Source organism: Strigops habroptila, chromosome 14, assembly GCF_004027225.2.
Source record: "Strigops habroptila isolate Jane chromosome 14, bStrHab1.2.pri, whole genome shotgun sequence".
NCBI classification, from domain to species: domain Eukaryota; kingdom Metazoa; phylum Chordata; class Aves; order Psittaciformes; family Psittacidae; genus Strigops; species Strigops habroptila.
In genome coordinates, this window is record NC_044290.2 from 11,014,134 (window position 1) to 11,035,409 (window position 21,276).

At 43.5% G+C, this 21,276-nt stretch overlaps 1 long non-coding RNA gene across 1 annotated transcript in view; it reads left to right on the forward strand.

The window, feature by feature from the left end:
- Positions 1-3,193: 3,193 nt before the first annotated feature.
- Positions 3,194-21,276, forward strand: part of LOC115616762 — a 129,870-nt gene continuing 111,787 nt past the window's right edge. The window contains exons 1-3 of the long non-coding RNA XR_003994385.1: positions 3,194-3,387; positions 13,274-13,434; positions 13,595-13,699. This is a non-coding gene — a long non-coding RNA (uncharacterized LOC115616762). The remainder of the gene's footprint in view (positions 3,388-13,273; positions 13,435-13,594; positions 13,700-21,276) is intronic.

Consider the following 21,276-nt stretch of genomic DNA (forward strand, 5'->3'; position numbering starts at 1 on the left):
CCCAAGACTATTAACAGAGTAATATAATGAGAAATGAACTGAGAATTCAGGACCTCCTGTATTTTCACTAAAAACACTGACTGCATCAGGGGACCTGCCAAGAGCAGAGTTTAATATCATATGAAAAGGAAGAATTTTCATAATGATACTTGGCAGTGCCTGCATCCCCCCCCCCCCATGAAAGAAGTTGCTGGTGCTTTCTCTCCTCCTCTCTCCTATTCTCCCTCTCCCCAAACAAACCAGTTACTAATGCTCAGTCCAGAAAGATACCACAAATCACAGGCATTTTCCTTTTTATTTTATCACTCACATGCCATATACATCCCAATGAGTGGGAGCGAACATAAGACTTTTGGTATAAAAGCCAAAAGGCCTCCAAAATACTGTGTTGAATAAACAGGTTCAGGGAGGATGAAAGCAATCACTAATGTTTTGAGCTTCTGCAAAAATAGGAAGTTTGTCATAGGAAAAGGTTTACATCATCTTCAGAAATGAATCACTTCCCACACCACAGAGGAAGACCCAAAAGCCCTCAGCTAAACAATATCCAGCACTGAAGGCAGCTTCTCACACTAACCTGGTGAAAAAATCGATTCCTGGCCTCATACCTGTCTGTTATTGAGCATATAAGGAAGGTGCACCATAAGGGTGCACAGAATAGCTGTAAGCTCTGGTGATCCCTTGGACTTCTTGCGTAGATCTTGCAGGGAAAGTCTGTTCTCTTAAGCAGACCTTTGCTAAAGGAAAAGTGCTTTATATAACCACAGAGAGGACTCAATGGGAAAGGTGCTCATGAGATTAGCAACTGGCAACATTGTGTTTGGTTGTGGAATTTAAGGGATGTGCCCTGGACAAACAGAACTGCCAAAATACATCCCGTTGATATGACCACAATGTTTCTGATATTTTCTGTTAAAGTAACCAATGGTCAAACTGGGTGAAATGCCAGGCTGGCTTTCTGATTTAGCCATTAATGCTTCAGAAGAAGCTAAGCTTGGCTGGATCTAACCATTGATAAGTAACACCGTACCCCATTGTGCCTGTAGAGACAGAACCCTGGGTATGATTTTAATTATGTTTTTATTTGATTTGATTTTAATAGATAGAAATGTCTGCAGTGCAGTTTCCTGACTTCCAAACTGAAAAATAAACCCACACAACAGAAGCTGTGACTGTAATATGCTGTGCCACATATTCCGTTTCATTTTATTGCAGTCAGCCATTCTGACTTAGGGCATCTCCACATTTGCTGCTTCTTTAAGCCCCTCTGAATATCACTGAGTTAACTTAGGTCAAACCACATGGCAGAATAATCCAAGCACATCAGGGTTTGAAATCTTAATCCTTGATTTCTGTTGGATCAGAAATCTCTCAGGAGTACTTTCTGGAAGGCCCAACTTTCTGGAAAAGTATTGAGAACTGACAAAAAAAATCTTTCTCTTTCTTTCTTTTTTAATTATAATTTTCAACTTCCACTTGAGTATCTGATTAGGAATAATGGATTCTTCTACATCTGGTGACTCTTCCTGAATTACTCAATTCTGATTGTATTCAGGCATGCACTCCAATAGTGTTCTGTGTTATATATTCCCTTGCAGTGCTGCTTGTTGCCTTGTTTCTCACTTCCATCTCTTCAGAAACTTCATGGAATGAAAAAGGAGAAAATAAATTAGAAATTAATGATGTGAAAAGAAACAATCATGTTTTCTGTAACACAGATTGAATGGTCTTGATCTATTATGTTCTACTATGCAGTCGGCACTAGTTCTCAAAGAAACAGTACAAGCTGCAGCAGAAACCAAACCCATTCCCTGCTGATGGACTGACCTCAACTGGGTTTATCACTTTTATTCAGGCCAAACTCGCTGTGGAGTCACAGTTTAGTCTAACTCAAAGCAAGCTAAAAGCGGACAGGCTGCCCCAGCGCAGCTTTTAGCTTTTATGTGGGACAAATTACACAAAAAAACTTACATATGAGGAAGGCCCAATGTCAGGAAAACAATTCCCAGTGGTGACATGGACCAGTGGTGCTCAAACCCCGCTCGCTTCAGGTGACACGTGTGAATTAAAACAACCCCGTCGAGATCTCCAGGGCTCAAGAGGGAGCCACTCAACTCCTGCAGCAATAAACCCCAGCACACTTAGTCCATTTTCAACTGAGGCTCCCAGTATGAAGCAAGCAGAAAAGCGCCCTGGAATAAGGCTTATGGAATGTAACTCTTCCTTCGGAGATGACGGCAGGGCCCTCATTTGCAAGTGATAAATGTCAGTGTGCTTCCATCTGCCACCTTTTCAAGCCAATGCGAGGGACTACGCCAGCGCGTGTAATGAGGTTACACAGCCCGCAGCGACTGGAGGGACGGGCAGGGAGACAGAAGAGCAACCTGAGCCTCACTGAGTGTGTAAGGGAGCAGTTGTCCCCTTTTTCTTCTCTATTTTTCTCCCCCTTTTCCCCTTTTTTTCCCCTTTTTTCCCCTTTTCTCCCCTTTTTCTAACCCAAATGAGGTGCCCCAGGGGAAAGCCAGCAGTTAGAACCGGCCCCACCTGAGTGTGTCTTGGGAGGAAGCCTACTGCCTCGTATTTTTTAAAAGGAAAAAAACCCTAAAAAAATTATAATAGAGCCGAGCCAAAAATATCAAGCAGTTCATAGCTGTTAAAAAGCCAGGGAAAGCTGAGTCGCACCCGCTCAGTGTTGTTCTTCCAAACAAGCTGACCACCCTCCCTTCATAGCATTTTATTTATTAAAGCCGAAGTTGACCCGCTGGAATAAAACGATGCTGTAGTTATATGCATATATATGTATGCATACACACACATATGGTTATTTATGACCGTGTTTCTATATAGAATTCAGCCAGAAGGTGCTCCCCTTTAGATTCTTTGGTGCTTGAACTACTGAATTCGTTAAAGAGAGACATTTAAACGCCTGCGGAGGGGATGAGCTGTAACCCAGGCACTAACCCAGCGCTCTCCCCCGCCGCAGCGGCATGGCGGCACCCACACGGCTAGGCCGCAGCAGGCTCCCTGTTACCGCAGCAACAGAGTTCCGCTCTCCCATTGGTCCGTGCTCCAGACGCACGGCGTCACCCAATCAACTGCCGACGATTCGCGTCGTCCCTCCCCCCCCCCCACCCGGTAATGGCGGCCTCCAGGAGCACGAGGGCGGAGGGTGGCTGCGGTCCGTGATGGAGAAGCCGGGAGCAGAGCCAGGGCGTTGTGCGGGTGTTGCGGCGCCTGCCGCCTCTGTGCGTGGCTGCGAGCTCCGTGCCTGGGTTTATGGAGCTGTTTCAGTAACTTAACCAGTCCTTCGAAGCAACCTGCTCTTTCTCACAGGAACAGAACCGTGTCGTGCCTTTAAATACCTGACCAAGTGCTTTAGAAGGGCAGGTCAGCAGCATTTTGGGTATTTTCCTCTGCCTATTTATTTTCGTTTCTTTTCTCCTGTGTATTCATTCCCGTTTTAAAGTGCCCTGTATTTACCTGCAGGACAGTCTAGACAGCTAATGAAATAGTAAGAGCCCGGTGGAGTTTTACAAGAATGTAAACAAAAAGAACATCAGAAATAGGTATGTATTTGAGTAGGGATTGGAGGTTGATGTGAGGGTACTGAGTGTGCCATAGGCAGGGGTATGCTTTCATTATTAGGTACATTACTGTTATTCCTGGAATCCCCAAAGGAATCACCCCATTGTTCTAAGGGCTGTACAGTTCAAATTTATAGAATGTGCTTAAGGATGCAGATAAGATCCCAATGGGATTTTTCCAGACAGTTCATAAAATCATGCTGTGAGTCACCACTGGAAGCTAATGGGAGCAAGGCCTGGAACTTACCTAGGTGCTTTTCATAAATCCTGCTCTTTCCATATTGACATGATTAAATACAAAATATGCTTTTCTAAAGCTGACCCAGCGCTTGCAGAGTGCCAAGAGCAGCAATCTGAGTGCTAAAATACTCCATGCTTCTGGAGAATAGTGCCTACTCGGGAGAACCTAAACTATTACTGAGCAAGGCAGTGTGGAGAGTGAGACAGGAGTGAAGCTTCTTCCTCAGTGTCTCACAGCAGGCTTGTAGTGTTTTATGTTGTGTTAATGCTCATGTTTACACCCTTGGTTTCAGAAGTCATCTCTGAACTGCCAAGGCCAGATTTGCATTCCTTATGTTCAGTGTTGACTATTTCTTGCCAAGTGTCCTGACAGCAGTGACCAGCACTGCTTTATTACCTTCACCCTTGTCACACAAGGCACAGAAGGTGACCAAGGGATCAGCTGGAAACCCTAGTTCTTACATTCCATCTTCTCCCAGAGGAGAGAGATTCAGAGGATGGTTTCCCCTCTGCCGTTACCTGTTGCTTTTCTTGCTCACTGCTGACACTCATCAGTCACCTTGTTACCCATCACATTTTCCAGACCTGGGTGTTGTCGTGTGGTGCTTCCTCGTGGGTTGCTGCTGCGTGTTGTTTCTGGAGCGTGCAGTACTACTGCTTGGCGTGGCTTCTGATGAGTGACTCGGAGGTGGTGGCAGGCAAAAGTGAGCCGTGCCCAGCACTTCCCCATGGAGGCCTGGCTTCCTCACAGAGGAAGAGCAGCTGAGCCTGGTGAAGCATGTCTTCCAGTCTATCAGGAAGAAAATAAAGAGTGAATCAGCTTATTTTGGTTTCATCCAGCTGTCTTACAACTAACATCCCCAGTGAAGTGCAGCTGCTTTGGTTTCAGTTGAAATCTGTTCTTCACTTACAGCAGTGATTTTTTGTTTTAATTGTTTATTTATCATTCCTTTCTATGTATGTGGCTGAATAAAAAGCCCTTTTATTTTGAGGCATCCTGTTAACTGCAAGAGGAACAGGGGAAGCTCAGTAAGGTCTGGTGGGCTGCTAGAGTGAATAAAACACATTCAATGATAATAAAATCATAGATGTTTGGAGTGAGAAGGAAACTAAATAGTTGGTGTAGTTGGACTCCCCACACTGAGTCAGGATGAACAGCACCTGGACTTGGATGGTTGCCTGACCAGTGCTTAAACATTTTTAACATCTCCAGGTAGCTTCCACCACCTTTTAATGTTTCACATCTGTGACAGCTAGCAGCTGTTGACTAACTTAACAAAATTAAGCATGGAGGAAACTTGAATGGCTCTCAGGTGCCTTCCGTTATTTTAAATAGCTTAGAACTTGAAGTCCATTGTAAGCAACAGGAAGAAATTTGGGGTGTTGGTTTCTCAGAGCTGTTTTCTCGTCTTATTTGGGAACTTCAAACTGAGGACTTTAATGGTGGAACATGAAAAAAGAGAAGTCTGTAAGATAATAAGGTTTGTTCCTTTTCCTTGTCTTATCCTGCTTTATTGTAATGGACTCACTTATTTCTCGTGACCTGCAAAAATACATGGTTTTGGCATACTGTCTCTTTCTGAGCTTGGTAGCCCACTCTCCTTATTTCAGAGAAGCCATTCAAGATTGGTGAGTGCATAGAAAGAAGATGTTAGGATCTGCTGTTCTACAGGAGCTTGGTGAAGCCCTCATGGAAGTTAATTTAGAAACTTCTGATATTCAGTCTATTTCCCAATAATCTTTGTCCCTTATAAAACAAGCAGTGCATGAAAAAATGTCAAGAAAAGCAGAAATAGAGCTGTTTTGTGTCATATTCTTGGGAATGGGAGGGAGGAGAATAACTTATTTTAGTTAGGATGATTTTGAAGCTTCTTTTTTTAACATATTGGCCAGTCACCAGTGTGTTGGTTCTGTACTGCTTTTCTGGGGGATAACTGAGGATCAGGAAGGAAGTGGGTACATCATGTTGAGCAGTAGCATGTGATGGAATCCTGGATGCCAAGATTATTTCTTACCCATTCCAGAAGTTAGATACAAAGGAAGAAGTTAGGCCCAAAATAAAGTCTGTCTTACCTGAGCTGAACATTTTTCAGTATCAGATGAAAGTTATTGCATCGAATTCGATTTGACTCGGTCGATACGCTGTAAGTGGCTAGAAGAGGAAATCCCAGTTTATATGACTCACCATTTTTGTGCAAATATTAACTTTGGCTGATACACATTTCGCCTTGTATCTCTTTTCCAGATCTGAGTGGAATTATACCATGTCTCAGAGTAAGTTGGCTTGGCTGTATTCGATCGTAGCCTTTGGTTATTTGAATAGCTTCAATTTTGAACTGTTTTATCTATTTATTGTTTCTGAAAGGTAAAGAAAATAGAATTTTCCCCATGATTGTGCTTTTGGTGACGTAGCATTAAATTCTGCACCATTGAAAAATCTTAGCTTTAATGATGGGAAAAGACACAATGCTGAGGGCTTGCTTTGCTGTGCTAAAAGTAGTGGAAAATCCTAGAAGCTGGCAGTCTGCTTCCCAGGATTTACCTGCAGTCTGAGCCCCCACGCTCTCACTGGTTTATTTTGTCAGTAGGGCTCCTTGGAACAAATTGGTGGACACTGGAGTTACCCTTTCCTTTTGCACAATATTCATATTCTCTGTCAGGGTTGCTGCCATCAACCAGATTGTTGTTTCTGGTCAAAATCAATGATGGGTGATGAAGAGAGAGCAAATTGATATCCAGTATATTGCTTGTGCTGGATTCCTGATCATGCAGACTAGATGGTCATCACCTGCAGTAGAGGAACACGGGAATGGAGAGTTTAAATCTAGAACCCCAGGTCTCTCTGGGTGATACCTAACTTTGAGCATTATGGGGAAAAAAGCAGTGCTGAAGTTAGTGAGCAGGGCTATGAAGGATGGTTCATGCCTGTGGGCTTCCTGAAAACAGTCTAGAATTGAGATCAGTCGCTTCTTAATTTTTTAAATCATCTTTTTCAGTCTGTGGGTGTTAAAGTGCTGATGCAAGACGATAAAGGGAACTCTTCCCAGGACTTAGCAGCCGCAGGGACACTGTTCTGATGGCATTCCACATGCCACTGTTGGACCTGCATCATCACACGGTTCCAGACAGAAAAGCAGAATTAACTTTTCCAGTTGCAACTCCAAGCAGTATTTTAGGGAGGCTGAATATAAATAGCCAAGCTTGGATTTGGACAGTGTACCAGGGCTAACACCCATACTCTTGCAAAATGTGCCCTGGGATCTTGAATGACCACAAGTGGTCAGAAGCTTGGTTTTGGCATCCTATATTGGCATGTTTTCTTCATGACATCAACAGTCATCTCCCCTGTGGTCCTATCTTCCACTCTCAGAGGCTCACAGTGACGGCTGTGACTGGGGGAGGCTCTAAATAACCAACACTTTTTTCACCTGTTCTGTAATTCTCTTTCAAAATGGATAAAATCATCTGTAATCTGCCAGCCAGATAAGGAACAGTCACTCTGAGCCAGTATGGAAAGGAACTGGGAAAGGTTCCATGGGCAGAATTAACTGAGCAATGCATTTCCAGGGCATCACGTGGTAGTTTTGTCTTGTTTTAGTAGTTTGCTTAACATTGTCCAGTTTTGCTTTGTTTTGTTTTGCTTAATTTTGGGTCCTTATATCATCTTAATTTTTGACTTCCAGGCTTTTTCAACCTTCAGAGTTACCAGAGTCCCTTTGCACTTATCTTATCGAGGTTTCCTCATTTCCACTCTTAGGTGATGTCTGACACCTTCTTTGCTCAGAGCTGGCAGTCTGGGCACACAGTGAGTCACTCTCCCCCCACATCTTCCTGCCTCCCCTCATCCCCACATTGAGGGGGTGACGCTGTGGGTGCAGTGTGAGATGTGCAAAAAGCAACACAGACTTTCAGGAGATGGATGACATTAGTTCTTCACTGTTAATGCTACAGGCTGCAAACCCACTGAGAGGGCAGTCAAATAAAAGTGTCCCTAGGTTTTGAATTGAATTCTAAAATCCAGTTCATAAGCACTCAGAGCCATAATGAAGCACAGGAGGACAGCTTTCACTTGTAACTGAAATCTGTAGTGTTCAGTCCAACCAACAGTGAAAAAATGAAATGATAATGCATATATGATTTTTCCGTCAGTAATTCTTCAGGAGGGAGCGAAGTCTGGTGATGTAGCTTTGGACATAGGACATATGTAGGAGATGTTTCTGAATTGCTGAACAGTGGTTCTGTGTTGGAAGGGCGGGTTTGTAGCAATAAGATGCGCTCTCAAATGCATGTCACTGTCTGCAGAACAAGAGGATAGCTCCAACAAACAGCTCTGACAAGAGGAAGGACTGAAATCCTGTGAATTTATCCGTATTTATCTGCTCAGATGTGATTCCTGATGATTGTTTTCTCAGCCCTAAGGCGCAGGACATGGTGTCATATGCAACTTTCTCTTCACTTTCTGGTCTCCAACATCATGAAGAAGCTGAGTGATCTGCACTGAGCAACTGCTTGGTCCTGCGTGCCAGAGTAATGCCTTGTGTTGCTCAACAGTAGCTTTGATATAATATGAGCTGATCCCATCCGCAGCCTTGGTTTTGTAATTGCATTCCAATGGGTATCTCTAATTCCCCCTGAGTAGAGGGAGCAATCCACTGAAGTCAGTTGCTGCTTCCTTTGCATTGTAACTGCTGGCTAATGACCAGTGTTTACTGACTTCCAGTGAGTCATTTGCAAGTGTGATGCTTGGCTAAAAACTTGTTTCCAAGAACCCTATCATCATTAATCATTAATTCATGCACTGGTATTCTGCTGCTAGATATGAGTACCCCAGGCTTGAATCGAGATGGTAATAAGGTACCTCAGCCTGGACTGGAATAGCATGTGGTAGATAGAAGATCTAGGTTGCCCCCATTCACATCCCTGCCAAGTGATCCAAGTCATTCAACAATGGCAGAATTTGGCATGTTTCCCTGCCCCAAGGAGCTTGCAATTTGAAGAAGTCCTGCTTTATTCATCCTGCTTTTATAGCTGTTCCCATGTCAGTCAGCGGGATGAATTCCCATCTTACCTTTGTTGAAATGTAAATGAAGTTTGCCAGGACTTCACCTAACCTGCATGAGTAAATAGAGCACGCCAGGTCACTGGGATGTGTTCAAGGCTCTGTTCTTCCATCCTTCACTTTGGAAGAATGCGGAAATGACAGTTTGGGGGCTGAAGTGGGGAAGAAAGGCTGTGGCTGATGGGCAGTGTCGATAGCATGTCTGGCTACAGGGGAGGAGTGAAGTCACAGCTGCACATATGACTGAGCATTCCTCACACACCAGCTGCTGTGAGTACTTGCTGCTGGATTTATGTTGGATTTGAAGAAGCACTTAGTGTGTGAGTAACAACTACCAGGTTCCTCAGTGAAACCTGCAAAGTGGACAGTTAAAATACGACGGGTTTATTGCGAGGAGGGACGATGAGCAGGAATGAACTGATGATGTTTCGCTGCTCCGAGAGCCCCAGGGACTCTGTGTTCTGAAGTCCCTCTTAACACTTCCCACTCAGCTGTTAGACCAGAAGTAAAATTGTTAATGCATTAAAATGCACTTGGCCTTAGTGTATTTTCCCATGCAATTGCCATTTTATTTATACTATCAATACTCATCTTTTCAGCCTTTTAAAACTGATATCTAGGGTGATTAAAACATCTTCCGGAGCAAGAGAAAGAGCAAGCGAGTGATGGAAGTCTCTAGTTCCCATAAATTCAGTTCCTATAAAGTCTGGACACCCTGGGCGGATGCCTTGGCTCAAAATGACCTCCTGGCTCCTCCTTTTCGTCTTGGTTTTTAATTGGAGCCAGGAGAAGGATCCCGGCATTTGCCAGGTGAATGCGAGCTGTACCCTGGCAGGCTGCCTGCAGACCCATTACTGGTTTGTAGATTGAAATGAGGACAGCAAAAGGGGTGGAGAGGAGCTGGAGGAGGAGGGAAAGAGGAGAGAGCAAGAGAATAGCAAAACACTTTGTTCTAATTCAGGTGAAAAAGTTAATCTCAGTGTCTATACAGACCGTCTGCCACGTACAGGGTGGAGGAGGGAACACGTTCTTTTTATATATGTGTTATATTCTCTAATTCTCCCTCTGTGCCAGCCTCTAGGAACAATTGAACGCTGCTGCCAGAGGCTGTGCCTGCTCAGGCATCATTCTCGTGGGGAAACTCTGGGAATGGCTTGGCTGCCACGTGATGAGCCAACTGCTTCCAGCTCGGGCTCCTCGGAGCAGCTTCTCATACCCACAGAGTGTGGTCTGGGTCTGAGGGGAGGGCAGAGGGCCAGGGCAGGATTCTGTTCGGGATGTTGGGACTGAAGCACTGCAGCTTTACCCCAGCTCTCAGTCACTGCCTCAGTTTCCTGAGCCTTAAAATGGGGAGGATGCCGATAAGAACATTTACTGAGTTACAAGGAGCTTATGAATCAAGTGATTTCAGGTCCTGGGTTACAAAGCACTAACAAACAGATGCTGTTATCCTATATTTTACTGTGTGGTCCATCCTAGTTTTGAATGAACCACCTTTTTTTTCCACAGTTTTAAACCTAGTGGACTTCCCAACGAGAACTAAATTTCCTTTACACTAGGCAATGAGTTGCTGTTACTAAGCCTCTTGATTCTCAGGTTCGCTTGGGCATGATGGGGAAGGCTGCTCGTTCCCTGTAATGGCAAAAGCAGTCTTACAACAAGTCTACCTGAAAGGCTGTAACTGCTTATTTAATGTTACCACACGCACTGAATAGGTCTGCTGGGCAATTTTCCATCACAATCATTTTCTGATAGAAAATGGCCCTTTGCAAAATCAGAATTTATCCTGCAGAATACTACAGTTTTGCCAAAAAACTTCAATTCAGCAGTGGGGAAATGGACATGACAGCTCCTGGCTGCCCACTTTGAAGCCTCATGATACTGTTTTTACTCTTTATTGAAGAAAAAAACCATGAGATCAAATAAATCTTGAACATTTCAAACAAAAAAGACTTCACAGGGCTTGGAAATCCCTCCACACAAATTCATTTACATTAGGTTTGTTGTTGCCATTTTACTGTTTGTTTTGTGCCTCTGTCAGAATAATTCCCATCGTTATTTTATAACGAAGGTGGCTTTCTTCTGGAAAGGGAATTCCATTTTCAGCCAGATTTTGTACTGAGGAATTGAAACTAACGGGGAGGACAGGATAAGAAACAGAGAGGGTGGGTGGGAGTTAGAGGATATGCTTGGCCAGGGAAAAATTAGTTTACCTATATGGCAAAAATGATCTTTTGGCTAAGATGGGACCATTTTCCCATGAAACTCAGTTGGTTTCTAATTGATTACATGCAAAGGTAACTCAGATGTCTGGAAATCGATGCTTGTACATTTTTATGCTTTCAGCTATTGAAGAGATCCCAGTTTCAAACTAAATATTTTTAATCTCCTGTGTTTCCCATTCTCATGCTAATCAGTTACCTTGAATTCTATTCTGGCATGAATACCTGAGTTCTGAACAGCAGAAGAATGTAGGTGCCCAACAGTCATTAGGAAACACTAACCCAGAGTGCAGGTACATCTTCTGGAGTGACTTAGACACTTCAGTCCCTGGGAGGGCACCATGTGTATTATCCAGCTTTAGCTCCCATCATGATTTTAGTTACACGATCTCCTGCTAAAATACAGCAGATTTCACTTTGATGTCTAATATATTCTATAGTTTTATGAATGGCTGTATCCAGTGTCTTATGAATAATGCCATCATGGAATCCATCCAGAGTTACCTTACAGATTGATCTATATTCTGGTATTTCTGAAGCTTATTGGAGAAAAACTAACTCTCTCAGGGCTGTCTTGTATTTGACATTGTTTATGCTGGGGAAACTCCTTGGAGACAAGGAGCAAATTCCTCTGGGATCTTGTGGTCGGATCAATTTGTAGAGCTGTTTCCATGTTTTCTGATGCAATCGAGTGTAACAATGTTGTATCCCAGTAAACATGGAAATGGAGCAAGGAAAACATTTCTCAATCGACTTCCTAAAAATACTGCTCTGGGTGGGGAGGGGCTCAAGTTTTATTCCAGGAGCTCATTCAAGCCCTCATCAGTTTCCACAATGTCTCAGATTCTACTTAGTCTTATATTTCATGTACTTATAGATTGGGAAACAGAGTGTTACATGGGCCAAATGCCCATGAGCGTGACATGCTAGAACCATTATGCATCCGAATGTACATATTCATGGGTGGAGAGTTGCCAGGCCTGGCTGGAAGCAAATTCAGTGTTTGGCAAAGTGGGCAGATCATCAGGGGGATCCTGGGAGGAGCTGTCTTGAATTGCCTTCTCTGACTTGGGGTTTGAATATTGGAATGCCTCATTCTGTAGGAGGGGAGGAAAAAAAGTGATGTCTTTATTGTGTTAGTTTGATATATGTCATGTGTTTTGTCTGGGGTTTTGCTTTGTTCGAATTATCTTCTTCCCCTCATTGCCTGGTGACTACTGTTGACATGGAACCTGATGAACATACAAGTTCTTACTGTATTCCTGGAGAGGAGGAGCCAAATTTACCTGTGTGCAGATGAGAAGTTAGATGGGAGTTGTAAAACTCATTCGTGCTGTTCCTGTGCCTGTGTCCATCATATCATAGGACACCATATTTAAAGACTTGCCCTGCTTAGGACCCTGTTTCTCAAAGAGCTGTTCACACAGTGACATTCAGAGGGGGAGACAGGGATGGGTGTTCCCCATCACTTGTACTATTACCACAGCAGCACAGTGCACTTGTGGATTAGCCATTTGCACAGGAGCCTGGCCATCTTGTGGCCAACAATACCTGCTCTGAGTGAGCATCTGTGAGAGCTGTTCATGCACAGGAGGCAGACAAGGCATGGAGCAGTTTTGTGTGTGTGTGCATTTGTGCATGCTTTAACACCCACAACTTCCAGAAGTCAGGTCCTGAATCTTTGGTGTGGCTTTATCTTTCTTCTCCACTATCCAGATATGAAAAACATAGTATGAAAATGCTCTAAAATGGCTGTTTATACTCATTGGCACTCTGTTCCTTTTATGTCTATATTGAACTTCATCCTTTGTGAATATACCCCAAGTGGCTTCAGGGACTATTTTGTTCCAGAAACTGTTGAAGTGAGACATGGTAAAGAATTGTCCATGCCAGTGGAAATGGGGTCAGTTAGATGCATAGCAGCAAGGAGTATAAGTGTGTTAGTGGAAGGTGTATAGAGCTTTATTTCCAGTGGAGTTGTGCCTCAGCTTGCCCTTCAGCAGACACCTCACCATGCAGAAGTGGATCCAAGCACACATAGGACCTCCTGCCCTGCTCAGAGTTAGGTCCAATGTCTCAGCCACAGCACAGAGCTTTCGACCTCATCACGTTTCAGCGCAGCATTTGCATGTGTTTTCTGATTCCACTGCTTTTGTTTCTGTTTTCAGGACACTTGAAAGAACATCTCCCAATGGCAAAGATAAGAGCCCACGTCCTGCATCCTGTGGCTGTGCATTCTCAGCCACAAGAGTCACTGCAGCCCCTTTCCGGAGGGAGGCGATTTGGACAACGCCATCCGACTGATGCGGCTGATCCAGCTTTACCCGGGGTAATTATGTGAAGTGACATTCAAATCTGAGCGGTTTTCCTAGACACAGAGATTATTACATTACGAAGAAAGTACACGAGCTACTTTCCTCCCCACATGTCTTTAGTACAGTCTAAAAATAGCCTTAAGCATTTGAAAATGTGCCTTAATCTTTTGACAGGGAAGTGGATGAGGTCACAAGACTGGGAAAGGACTTGTTTGCTGTCAGGAGGATGGTGAACTTGACACGTCAAATAGAGCTGAGTGCTGCTGTGGGGAGAGAAAGGTAGGAAAATGGGGCCCAGCATGCCCTTCTTTTCAGGTTTTTTTTTATACATCTTTGGTGCATGTGAAAAGCTGTGTGTTAAACACCCTGTTGATATATAGAGGGCCGGATGTGATGGATCAGCTGGTCTATTTTCAGTACAGTAAGCTGCAAAAAGCCTATAAAGAAAAAGACAAAATAGTATATTCAGGCACAAAAGCCAATGTAGACATGACCAGGGTACAGCTCAGCTCTGTTCCTTGTGAATGCTCACTGTCTGCATTATAAGCAGTTTGGTTTCTCTTTCCACGTGATGAGCCTGCTCCAGATCAAGGTCATTCTCTTTGGTTTTGGGAAATGTGTTTTCTTTGTTGGCATTTGACAGTATCCCAGATCTTGGCCCTCCCTTGTTACTGGAGAAATGCTAAAGGTATATAACCAGAGATTGCATGGGATAAGTGTTCTCTGACTTCTCATTTCCTGCTCCTACATATTGGACCCAGGCTATCACAGTCAGTCATGCATGAAACACCTCTCTACAAACTTGCAGCCCAATAGGAGCAGTTCTATTACAGGTTTATTATTTGCATAATTGGGTGCTAACAAAAATAAAGCTAACAAATTGCTGATAATTGCAGAATGTCAACTGTATTGGGAGAGGTCAGAGGTGGAATAGAAGGGTGAAGTCTCCAGGTGTGTTGAGGTCAAAAGTGACTTGTTATTGGGGGGAAACTTGTTAAGTGTAATAGCTATCAGAAGAAACTCAACTGAATAATGTTAAAGCCAACCAAATCTTAAGTAACGTGTTGCTGCGGTACTTCAGGAGAGAGGGACCATTGCCAATGTGAGTAATTGGTTAGTTCTTCACATGTGACTTGGAGGGGGGCTGAAAAGGGGCACTAAAGAGAACTGTGAACACTCTTGTTGTGTAGCAAGTGGTACAAGACAACAGAAGGACTTTACCCCAGAAATGTTATAAAATAGAGTGGAGGCCCCAGAATCATTTTAATGCTGGAACAATTTGAAAGTGGTTTCCCAGAAAACTCCACATGGCACTCCAGATGGCTGGGAAGAGCTGGCTGAGGTAAGACTTGAGAACATGAGGGTCAGAAGGGAATGAACTTGCACTGATGCTTTGGAGTGATCCAAAGGCTGTTGCATTTAGCTGGCTTCTGCCTAGCAAAGCTGCAGAGTTCCCTGGTATTTTTAGGAAAATGAAGAATTATGGACAGCCTGAGGAAATGCAGTTCTTTTTAAAATGGCCTCAGTTTTAACTACCATACTGTATTGCTTCAAAATCCTCTCAAGAACTTCCTTATGTAAGTGAAAAACTGCCCCACAAATTGCCGGCGTGGTTTAAATCAACTTCAGTGGAGTAGAAGGTATATGTGCTCCCTCAGCCAGGGGAGTTGGAGCTATCAATAACATTATGTCAGATAAACTCTGAGGGCAAAGAGAGGACTTTGCTGGGACATGACTTTTTTCATTCTCTCAGGGATTCTCTTTCTCTTCTGTCTTCACTTGCTTTTATATCTTTAACCATACAGCAGCCAAGGCAGGAGAGGAACTGTCTGACAAAGGTTTCATTGACAGGAGTGTATGATTTTTGCTAGAAAGCACTTCCTTCTCTGCAAAAGGCTTTGAAGTGTCGTCTTTGTTCTGTCAGGCTTGTTATTTTTTTTTTTCTCTTTAAAAATGATAGACAAAATACTTGAAAGTCATCTTTTAGTACAGGCAGAGTAACAGGAGCAGCAACAGAAACCCGTCATTTAAAAAGGTATCATCATGCTAAAATGATGGATTTGAAATATCATTTCTAATCCTTGCTCAGAAAACACTGCCTTAAATAATTGGAACCTGCTGGTTGAATTTTTAAAACATGTATAATTTACTCTTCAAGTTGTCTTCTTCCTTCATTGACAATGTCAGCGTGCTCTGTCTCTGCTGATTCTGATCTTTGTACCTCTTTCATGTGGCTTGGGTTTACTATCGGCAGAATGGATTAATGGAGATGAACTCCTTTGTAAAGTACATTGAGTCACCATCAGAAAGTGCCATTGTGAGGCAAGGGATTATCGATGTAGTTTGCTTTTTAGTATGTGAACAGTGTAGCAGATGCTGGATTTCTAAAATCTGATATCCTGCTTGGCTCAGTAGCGCCAGGTGACCTCTCTCACATCCATGCCAACCTGCATCCTAGATCCTACATCCTGAGACCTAAAACTGAGATCTTGTCACTGCAAGCACGCAGCACTCTCATTGCAGTTCAGTTGGTGGTAACACCACGCTCTCCTTGTGTGCAGACCTCATTCTCCATTGCTGAGAGGATGGAAATTTCACTATTGACTTCATTGGTAGTAGGGTCAGGTCTGTTTCAGACACTGCAGGATCAGGTCCTTAAAGTTACAAGTGAGGAGAAAGACATGTGACAATACTGCCAGCAATGAAGTTACTGCTCCTAATAATTTCAGTTCATTTAGACCACAGAGATCAGCAAACCACCAGAGACAACTTCCTGTGGTTTGACACTATAATCCTGTAGTGAAACATGACTGTTAACCTCTTCTTTTTTTTTTTCCTCTTGATTAACTCACTTTCTTAAAGAACGTGTTAAAAATCCATGATCTGCAGTTGTTATTATCCACCAAAGAGGGCTTCCCTGGCATAGGTTGAGGAAAGAAAGTTTCTTGACACAAAAGGATGGATGATTACAGCAGAGTGATTCCTTTTGGTGCTTCCAGACTCAGCATCCAGATGAAAAGCTATTTGATACACTTAACAGTGCCTATGTCCAGAGTGCAGCAAAGCTCCATGCTAGGGGAGATAATGGGGCTTTTTATTCCCTCAACCCACAAATCAGTAGCTCTTCTGTGTGTATTTCTGCTGGAGTGCTTGGCTCTGTGATTTGCCCTTTAACATGGCAGTCGAGAGAAAACTGGACTGGAAAGCTGAGTAGAGTAGCAGCAAGATAAGACTTGTGTTAAGGGCACTCAACCTCATGATGAGGTGACCTGCTCTGGCCATTCTCACTAACCTGCTACCTGAGGGTCCTTTCTTTTATGCTGCAGAGGCAGGTACAAGCACATCATGCTCTGCCTGTGTTCCACAGCAGCTCAATGTGAGGACAGCATCTCTGCCCAAGCACAGGACTGGTCCTGAGCTGATAAACCCTTTAAAGTGATAAGGGTAATTCAGGGAAATGGTCACAGTAACACCATAAACTGCCCTTGTGTTAATGCCTTCAAATCCAGACAGGCTAATTCTGCCTCTTCAGCCATCCATGTACACAGATGTACCCCCGTCTCCCTGTGTGTAACAGCCGAGCTGGGTGGAATGTTATAAACTGTGAGGTTTCAACAAAACGTTTGCCCAGAATTCCCTGAATATTTTATAATAATAAAAAGGCGTATTTTTAGTGGTGGCTGTTACTGTTGGGAAGTCCATCCCATTTCTGCTGAGCTGAGTTTTCCTTAGCTTTCATAATCGGGATAGTTTAGAGGTCAGTCTTTATGATCTGTAAGTGATCACAGTTCCTGGGATTTACAGGAGAGAAAGATCATTTCTTGCCCCCAGTCCCTCCTGCTGCTCCTCCAGGATTGCAGTAGCAGTATCCTAGAGGAAATAAACCCCAATAAACCAGCCTAAACACTGGGTTTTTTCAAATCCCCATTCTTAGCATAAGCAATGCTCAGCTGGAAGCCCAATAAACCCTTTGAACCGGTAATTTGCGCCCATTCTTTTAAAGCCTTTTCCCATTTTAAATATTAGTATAAAAGGGGGATTTGAGGAATCAGGATCGCCAAAGCAAACATTTGACACACTGTTATATTAGATTTATATAATATAAAGCTTAGGCACATGAACCCATGTGGCTGCTGCTGTTCTGCAAATCAGTGCTTACGTCTGCAGTAGGGACAAGAGTGCTGGGAAGATAATCTGTTCCTCTGTCTGTGTGTGGATGTGCTGCTGTTAAACAGGAGGAGGATTGTACCACATCAGTGTGGCAGCAGACTGCAAACAGAGAATCCTCCTATTCAAGGTTCTGCAGGAGATCGACTAATTTCTATCTTTCAACATGAACACAGTAACACTGACACACTTTCTCTGCTGGGCCACAGATTGTGACATTTGGATGTTGTGGAAACTAACTGGGCTGAAATGTTACTTTGGGTTCTGTTTCTGAGAGGATACAGCATGACACACCGCATTTCAGACCCAGATCTGCTAAGTGTGTGTTTAACTTTATAGCCCAGAGCGTATAAAGCTAAATCCCCATGTGTTTCTAGGACTCAGCTCCTGGATCTTGGAAGCAGAGAGATGGATGTAAAACTTCTCGTAGTAATAAACAAGTAGTTTTGTGTGCAGAGGGTTTAATGAAAGCTGCTTTTCAACATCTCTCCCTCTCTTTTCCTCCCTTTAATGTGTTTTGTGCTGCCATGAGGGTGGGGGAGGCTTCTCTTAGCATTTGGGATCTGTCTCCCCTATCCAATTCCTTGTTTCATCAAATCTGTTAGAAACTTATATTTAAGGTCTTTACTTCTTTGATAGATTTGAAATTAGTCAGTGATTAAAAGCTATTTGGGATAGAACAGAATGAAGAAGAAATCCATACAGCTCTAGTGCGTAAACCTTGTTTCTTTAGGCATCCAGCTAAAACATTTAACATGTCCAAGGTGAAAAGCAACATGCTGGTCTGATGCTCTATATTTGTCATCTCTATTTGCAAATCCAACACTGTAGCTTTATGTTTCTGCTGGAAAGAAAAACAAACTGAAAACAATAGGAGAAACCACAGAGCCTTGCCTGGAGTTGAAGGATTTCTGCAGAGACAGGGCTGGGTCTGCTGTGGGGAATTAAGCAATTTCTCATGCACCAGTTATAAAAGGGACAGCCCCAGTAGCGGGAGTGGGGTTACATGGGAGCTGGGGGCAGTCTGCTTGCGCTGCGTGGAGGCAAAGAGGTGAACTTGGTTTAGTGTCTTCTTCTGATCACCGCTGACCTCTGTGCATGTGTTCAGTCATGCACAAAACATGTCTGACAGGCAAATACAGGTATTGAGGCTCTTAATTGACTTCACTTAGTAGTTTCCAGGCTCCCTAGACTCGTACCTGAAGTAGTGCTCTTAATGCAGCCCTAGCAGTGGAGAGTGAAGATGGGGAAAGAGCTGAATGTATTTGTTTCTCAAGACTGTATTCAGAAAAAAACCCACTCAGGTAGCCAGGAGTACCCAAGAGCAGAAGATACAGTTTTACAGGGGAATAGCGTTGGGTTTCTGACGCTTCAGAACAAGTGTTAAAATAAACGTTTGAGTTTAATGAGTGGTACCAAAAAGCGCTGCCTGGGTGCTGCAAAGGGAGCATGCCACGTTCTCCTCAGCAGCACATCAGCAGAGGCGCAGATTTCCCTGGGAATTAAAAAGAAGAAATAAGGGTTGTGCCTGTGCATGTGAGATACTGTCACAGAAAAATCCCCTTGGAGCTGCCATTCATCTCCTTCACCCATCCTGCCTCTTCTAGGCCATGTATTTCACACTTTCCATCTTCTTAGCAGTCGCTGCAAGCATGGAGGAGTCAAATGGAACCCAGATTCACAAGTCTATCACTGTTTTTCCTTTGCTCGTGGCATAAATCAAAAAGGGAAAAAAGCCTCTGTTAGCACAGAGCTCAGGTTTGTTTATTTTTTTGCCAGCTGCAACATGCTACCCTCTTAGGGGATCACGTCAAACCAGCCATGGTTTAGGTTGGAGTGACACGGCAAACCCAGGCCTGGCCCCGCTCGATGAATTACAACCTTGTCAGGAACCTATTATATATATACATATATACATACATCTATATATTTTTTTTAAATTAAGGTAGGGTTTTTATCAAATCAAATACCTGCACACTAAATTATATTTCTGGTGCCAGCCTGACTCTCCCTCTCTCTCCCCTGCTCTTTTTTCCTTGCATTGCGATACAGGGGGGTTTGTTCCAAGGAGAGTGCCTGGTGAGGTCCTGTGCTGCTAAGGGAATGCTGTTTGACCTTCCCACTGCTTTTGTTTTGAGTATTTACCGCAACATGTCCCAGCGCTGTTGCCTTAATGATAAAAATATTCAGAGTCCAAGAGTGGAGGCCTGGGGTGGTGGTGAGAGGAAGGAAGGTGAATCAGTAATAGAGTACAGCCATCAAAGCTGTTTACTCATCTGTTTTCTGAAACAAGTTTGCTGTGTTTATTAATAGGGCTTGAAATGCCAAGGGGAAGGTTTAAGGTGAACTAAAAACTCCTCTGGCATGGAGTCCCCTTTTGTACTTGCTAAAATTAGTTGGGTGCTGGCTTTGCCCTTTTTATCCACCCTCCTGCCTCTGAGGAATAGATGCTATTGTTGTTTTAGAGGAGGCCAGAAAGCAACTGAAAGCAGTACAAGTTCACTGGAGGTCTGTTTAATCATGGCCCAGCAGTTTCTGTAGTCAGATCCTTAAGATACTTCAAAATAGTGCACACAATAATTTAAGACATACTTTAAGAAGCTGTCAAGCTGTCAACTCACCATCTTTTCCATATAGGAAAAAGGCAATAATTAAGAACAAACATCATCTTTTATGCAGAATTCTGCATACAGCCAGGAGATGCTTCTGCTGTAATCTACAGGGGAAGTTACACACAGGACAACATTAAGCAAATTAAACTGATACACAGCATCCCTGTGCCTAATAGTTTGATCATGTAGTGTATCCTCATGAGGGGAAAAATCTATACCTGGTTAACAATACATCCAGCTAAACATTGGCATAAAATCCTTCCTTTGTGTGCTTCCAAGGAGCATTATGGTTTGGTTTTTATAGACTTGAATTCAGAGCACACTTGGGGAGGTTGGGTAGAAAAGTTTTCCTCAAGGGGACCTTCACAAACCGTGACCATTTCTGTACAGAGAACATAATGAAAAACTCTTACTAATCCTATATCATGCGTGTCTGGGCATTGAGCTTATGTGGAAGCTGAAAGAGGCTCGTGCTTGCAGGATCAATTGCAAAGTTAATACGGGGTGATAGAACACGCTGGTGTCTGAGTACACCAGCACTGCAGTAACTTCAGTCCAGTGAACTGCCTTTCACTCAAGCGCTTGTTACAGAAGATGAGAGGGTGAACTAATGCTTTGGAGGAAAGACCATTGGAGGTAGTGCCTATGCTGATGGGTACATGGAGGTAAAGAACAGAGAAGGACCTCAGAGCAGATCGGAGAGAGGTCTGATGTTCTCTCATTTCCTTCCAGCTCAGGAAGGGACATTTGGATTTTCATTATTAAAAAGCTGCAGAGAATATCAATGACATTTCTTTATACTTTAGGTTGTCAGTGATGAAATAAGCTGAAGTTAAGATAAAAGGAAAGTAGAGCTGTGAGATGAGGGGAGGAGAGAGACCCTAACAGAAAAGACTGGATGTGTTAAGATGCTCTGTACATAGCTGGAGGGGGGAATCAATTTCAAACAGAAAAAGCTAGGACGTGCCAGATGGTTTGGGCACTTTCACTCAGCACTGAACCTCAGTCTCTTGCTCCAGCTGTGACCAGCTCTGCCCTTCTGAACATTGATCTCAGCACCCTAAAACCCAGGCGTAG